This window comes from Pinus tabuliformis, chromosome 5_2 (genome assembly GCF_031772625.1).
Source record: "Pinus tabuliformis cultivar Carrire ecotype Pingquan chromosome 5_2, CPIR1, whole genome shotgun sequence".
Lineage (NCBI taxonomy): Eukaryota > Viridiplantae > Streptophyta > Pinopsida > Pinales > Pinaceae > Pinus > Pinus tabuliformis.
Window position 1 is genome coordinate 1,072,729,859 of NC_142306.1, and position 6,923 is coordinate 1,072,736,781.

Below are 6,923 nucleotides of genomic sequence, written 5' to 3' on the forward strand. Positions count from 1 at the left end.
CCACCAGTAATGTCAATGGTCCTCAAAGTACCAAGCACAACCCGTGAAATGTGAATAGATGTTTTGATGTCGAACACTTCACGGAATCCTCTGATCGAAAGTCAATGATGTAAACTGACGTCAAAGGCGAGAAACCTGCCATTGATGCATGCAGACTTCAAGGTACTGTCGATTCCTAAGTCATCTTTCTAGATAATGTGTCGATGTCGATAGAAAGCGACCCGTTGCAGGCAAGCCCGCAACACGAAATCATTGTTCAAGTTGAAGAAATGTTGCTGTAAGGACTGACTCAGGGATGGTCAAATGGATGACAAGTATTTTGCAGATGAAAGTTTTTGCTTGCAGACCTCTTGAACACATAACGACACAACAGATGGCTTGGTGACGAATAACTCAAAGTTAATCCCCGAAACCCGGTTAAAGACTTTCAAAGTGATTTGGTCAACTGTGAGGTAAAAGATTTCCCAACCCAGGTGAATGAAAAGTGTCGTGTTCAAGAGCGGTAATAAAGTTTCTTCTGAGACAAAAGGTGACAAATAGGTTCATTCTTCTCTTTTTTCCCCCACCATTTCTGGCAAGTACCTCTTTATTTTTAACAAGCTTGAGGAGGATAACATATGCTTGATTATAAGCTCATCCTTCGGACGAGTCCAACCTAGTTTAAATTCGAACCCTAGGAAGGAGTGGTTCGTTCCTGTTTGTAATTGAACAGGTCCTCTACTGTAAAAGTTTAACGAGCCCAGTATAGGAGAAACTCGGCGTTTTTCATTTTTAGAGAGTCTGAAAAAACTAAAGAAGACTCCACGTTGAACTTTTTCGTATATTTGTGTCCCTCAAGCCCGAAAAAGTATAAAATAATACCTGGGGGAACCGCTTGATCTTGCGACCAAGGAGTACTTTCATAATAGTGTCGTTAACCTGAAAAGTAAAAAGCGATCAAGGACACGTCGTTTTATTTCCTTATCGAGTTCGAAACGACAAAAACCCGGCAATCTTTTCCTGATTTTGCGGTCAGAAAAGAGCTAAAAGGGGACCGTCTTTTAATTCCGTTTTAACGAGTGAAAAAGAAACACTCGGCGATCTTTTCATTTTTTAGGAGTCAGAAAAGGGCTTAAAAGATGACTCTGCAATTTTGTTTGTGAAAAATTACAATTTCCCTCGAAATCCCTTTGTCCTGCACAAAAGCGACACATTACTCATACCTGTTTAAAATAGGCAAAAATACATTCAAAAACATCTTTTCATGGTAAAAAATGAACTAATTCATCCAAAAAACCTATAAAAAGACCTTTTACCATGTCATTTTTACCGTTTCACTGTTGAGGTTGAAAAAAGGGCTTTTGACAAGAAAACTTCCCGTGGTCGCTGCGGAAAATCTGACCGTTGGAATCGAACGCCGTCTCATCCAGGTATTTTACACATCCTACTCTGCATTTCTATCCGTTTAGAATCAATTTTTAGGTTTTAGTTTCATTTTTTGGGGGGTTTTGGTTTTGGAATGCGCCTCTCGGCGGACGCAGGTGCCCTTCGGGTGACCTGCGTCCCCCGACTTTTTCTCATACGGGAAAACGGTCGGAAGACGCAGCCCGCCTTCAGGCCAGCTGCGTCCGGGCGCCCTGTGCTACAAAGCCGGGGTGCGTCCTCCGAGAAACGCGCATTTCAAAACCCCAACTCTCTCAAAAAACCACCAAAAATTCTCAAATTAATTTCTAATGCTATTTTTGATATGCAGGCATTAATCATGTTAGACTGGAGAGAAAGAGAGCACGTAGAGGAAGATGAAGCTGCAATAAATCATCAACCTTCTCTGGATGCCCTAAGAGCATGCGGATTGTACAAATATTGGACCATACCGGGCATGAGGGGCCAGGTAAGATTCTTGGAATGGCTGGTTGAGCGATGGAACGTACAAGAACAATGCTTTTACATAGGAGGGCACCAGCTCGAGATAGAGCCCTCGGATGTATACTTTCTCACTGGCTTGCCAAACAGAGGTGAGCAACTCAACCTTGCGGGGACTAGGCCGGGTGGCCAATCCCTTGATAGTCTCCGCGAGACTTGGTGCACACCTGGAGCTCACCATTCAAAAGGCATAGAGATAAAACACATCACTCTGCCGGAACTCAAAGTCATAGCGTTCACGGTTACCAGAATTTGCGGCGCGGCCGCTTTACACATTGCTTCCGGATCCCAAATGCGGATGGCAATTGACTGTTACCAAGGCACCATTTTCAACTGGTGTGAAGCTGTGTCGGCTCATATGAAGAGCCAACTGACCAAGGCAAAGAACGGACGACTAAAGACTTTTGGATATGGGCCTATAGTCGTGAGCTTTGCCTTGGAGAGAATTCCAATGCTGATCCCTCAGCAACTCACTGTTGATATCTTGGGTCCTCAGCAGCCAAAGCTGATACGATGGGTTGCGGTGATGGCCCGGCATCCTGACGAGGGCGCGACAGTAGTTCGATTCTCAGATAGTTATTTTGACTGGTTAGAGGGCCAGCTTTTTGTGATACAGGACTTTCCGTATGCCGGAATGGATTTCAGAGGTGATCCGGACATGGTTCTTCCACAGGGAGAACAATGGGATGACAGAGGTACTTTTTATTTTCACAAGTTTTCTAGTTATGTATTTTTTTGTATTTTTTATATATATCGTCTCAAAACTAATAGTAAATCTTTCAAAATGCAGATGTTGGCCCACAGCGTCCAGCCAACCTCCGGCCTTATGATAGACTACATCCAGCTGCACCGGTACCGGCCCCACAGGATGCGACAGCAGAAGTACTAGCTGATTTGGAGCATGATCTAGAGCGTCTCACGGCAGATATACCTGAGACTACTATGGATGATATTCCTATGAGGCTTCAGCGCTTCGTAGTCGCGGTCCCTGGACCGTTTAGGAGATTTTTGCGTAAGGTAGCCCGCGCAGTGGTGTCGTACAGAGAGCACCACCAGTGATTGACTAGTCACTTTTGTAGTCACATGTGACATTTTGATTTTTGTACTATCATTTTGCCGATCATAAGGTGTTTTAAACCTATGATCGAAGACGATGTATATATTTTTTGACACACTTCTATCTATATATATCACTATTACCGGCTTATCTTGTTTAACATATGTGATGAAATGTTTTTAAATTTACTTGCATGATTATCGTAAATGTCTGTCCAACATTCGAGAAGCAATTGCATCTGCTAATGTATTCAAAGACCTTGGAATATGTTGATATTCAATGTAATCAAATTCACGTTCCAAGAGACGCACTCTCAAAAACAACCTTAATAACACAGGATTTCTAATGGCATAAACTCTATTAAGCTGTAATACAACAAGTTCAGAATCTAACCTCACTATCAAACGTCGAATTCCAAATGAAATAGATTCGGATAATAATTCAACCACTGCACTGTATTCTGCAATGTTATTCGTTGTTTGACCGAGGCTTACCCCATGCATAGAAACTAACTCGTCAGAGGGCGAATAGATAACCCAAGCTGCGGAAGAGATATTCCGTGTACTACGACAAGCACCATCAGCAAATCCAATGTATGTTTGGAGAGGCGTCGACATCTACAATATCAAGAGTAAAACCAAGATGAGCCAAAATAATGACGAAAAACCACACTTGCTAAGCTAAGCACACTGACTAAACTAACACACTTGCTAGCTAGAAAGAAAATCTAACCTATCTAAAAATTTCTCCATACCCATCATTTTAAGCATAATACCTCTTTAGGTAAAGTCCATTTCTGGGTTTACCCAAAGAGTCCCCATCAAAATCAACTAACTCATAAGCCCCTTTTGCTAGCTTTCGCTTTACAATGTAGGGCCCATGCCACATGGGAACGAATTTTCCGGCACCTAGCTTATCGTTAGCTTGATCATATAATAGTACTAGGTCTCCTTCCGAAAAACTTCGAGGGGTTACATTTTTATCGTACTGAGCTTTCATTCGTTTCGCGTGAGTCTCGATAGCTAAAGTAGCGTCACGTCGAGTCTCATCTAATTTAGCCAAGTATAATAACCGTTTCTCCTCTTCGGAAGTAGCTGGAAGTAATTCGACAGCCATTTGAAGTGATGGGATTTCGCATTCAATAGGTAACACAGCTTCTAAGCCATAAACTAGCTGAAAAGGGGTGAAACCTGTTGAATTTTTCACTGAAGTTCGATATGCCCATAGCGCCGAAAATAACATGTTATGCCAATTCGTTCGATGGATACCAATGATCCGTCGAATCATGATGACTAGAACTTTGTTGATTGACTCAACCAAACCGTTGGCTTGCGGATAATAAGGAGTAGAGCTATCGTGGCGCAAACCAAGCTGGCTTGTAAGCTCAGTCATCATGACATTTCGAAAATGGCTCCCATGGTCAGTAATGATTGCTTGTGGGACACCAAACCTAGTTATGATATGATTGAATACGAAAACTGCAGCTGTCTTGCCGCTTGCGTCGAATGTAGGCATCGCCTCGGCCCATTTTGTAAAATAATCAACCGCGAGGATGATATACGCATGCCCCCCGGCCGAGTGAGGGTTACAAGTAATAAAGTCAATGCCCCATTTGGCGAATGGACCAGCGGCAATTATAGGGTGGAGAGGAGCAGGTGGAGCGCGCATCTTTCGATCAAACACTTGACAGTTGTGGCATGTTCTGACAGCAAGGATACAATCTTTAAACATAGACGGCCAGAAATAGCCAGCGCGCAACACCTTCTGAGCTGTGGCATACCCAGACATATGACCGCCACATGCTCCAGAGTGACAATCATTCAAAACTCTCTCAGCCTCTTCGTGAGTTAAACAACGTCGAAAAACTAAGTCTGCCCCCCGGCGATAAAGTGTATCTCCAATAATTCTGTATTGCTGGGATCGAAACCGAATTTTTCGACGGTCTTCCTTGGAAGCTTCAGGCCGAAAGGTTTGGGTTTGGAGATAGATGATTATATCCCCATACCACGGATCTAAAGTGCTAATAAGAAACAAAGATTCGTCCGCAATGGACTCCTCTGCCACAGTCTCTGTGTCAGCACTCGGGAAATCACACATCAATTCCGCAAAAACTAAAGATTTCTTAGACTTGGACTTCTCGAACTCCAAGTCGAACTCTTGCAGGATAACAATCCATTTAGAGTACTTGCCCCCTAGCAGTTGTTTTGTCAAAATATAAATCATAGGGTTGCAATCCGAAATAACTGTAGTCTTGCGGAGAAGAATGTAGTGACGAAAACGCTGGACAGCTTGAACGGCTGCCAGGGCCAATTTCTCCACATGCGAATATTTTAACTCAGTTGGGTTTAAGGTTCTACTAAGATAATATATCACATGCTCTGCTTTGAATTCATCTTCTTGAACTAACACCATTCCAATGGTGGAATGCGAAGCTGCGAGGTATAAGAAGTAGTCCTGGTTGTAGTTGGGAGGATGCAATAACGGTGCATGGGTCAACGCGTGTTTCAGTGCATCAAAAGATTGTTGGGCAATCTCGTCCCAAAAGAATTGTGCGTTCTGTTTCAACAACCGTGTAAAACCTTTAGTGACCTCGGCGTAGTTTGGGATGAATCGGCGTAAAAAGTTCGCTTTCCCTTGCAAACTTTGGAGTTGGCGCAAACTCGAAGGAGGAGGCAATTTGATGATAGCCTCGACTTTCGAGGGATCGACGCGAATGCCGGTTTTTGAAACAACAAATCCCAGCAATCGACCTGTTTCTATACAGAAAACACACTTGTGGGGATTCAACCGAATTCGATAATGCCTACACCTCATAAAGATTGCTCGTAGGTGGACAAGGTGATCAGCTCGTTGTAAAGAATGAGCAGGCAAATCATCGAGATAGGGTTGCACAATGTGCTTGATGTCATGAAATGCATAAGACATGGCCCGTTGAAAAGTGGCCCCGGCATTCTTAAGTCCAAAAGGTAATTTGCAATAAGCAAATGTCCCCCATGGACAAATGAATGCCGTTTTTGGTTGATCGGCAGGTAGAATATTGATTTGATTATAGCCTGAGAAACCATCCATGAAGGAAAACATCTCACTTCCGGCACAATCATCAATAATTTGATCGATATAAGGCGTAGGATAGTTGTCTTTTGGACAAGCTCGATTGATATCCCTATAATCGATACAGATTCTTATTGTTCCTTGTTTTTTATTGACGGGAACAATATTCGATACCCAATCCGTTAACGGGATCGGATAAATGAAACCTGCTTTCAACAGCTTTTCGACTTCTGCTTTGATTGCAGCCGCTTTTCGAGGGTGAATCTGACGCAACCGTTGCCGAATGGGTTTAGCATCCGGGTAGGTTTTGATTTCATGAACAACAATGGCAGGATCAATTCCCGGCATTTCCTCGTAAGACCAGGCAAACACGTCGCGGAATTCTTGGAATAGGGCCTTGTAAGTTTGGATTTCTTTTCAGTACATGCGGCACCTATATGAATGTTCTCCTCGATTCCGGGCTTCACTGAAATATCAATGGGAATAGTACGAGAAATATTCCCTAAATTCAGCTCTGAATCAGAATGTTTCGTTGGATCCTGAGCGTCTTTGACATATTCAGCGGTAAAGATAGATGAAAAATCATTTTCAAATGCATCATCCTTAGGTAAAAACGAAGATCTGTGATGGAGATCTTCCCATGGTAGATCATCTACACTTAGGATTTCGCGAAGTTGTTCGTCAGATGACACTTCTTCGGGAAACGTTATCCGTTCTAAGGGTGAGGTGAAAAGTGACTCTTCACTGACCACATTCATTTGGTCGGTTGAATGAAAGTCGGTAAAAGACATAAGAGCTTCATAAGCAATCTCATACGGACTCAACGGCATAACATCACCGAGTGAGTCTAGCTCAGAGTCAGAGGGAACATACCAAGGATCATCATAAATAATGTTTTCTGACGTGATCATAT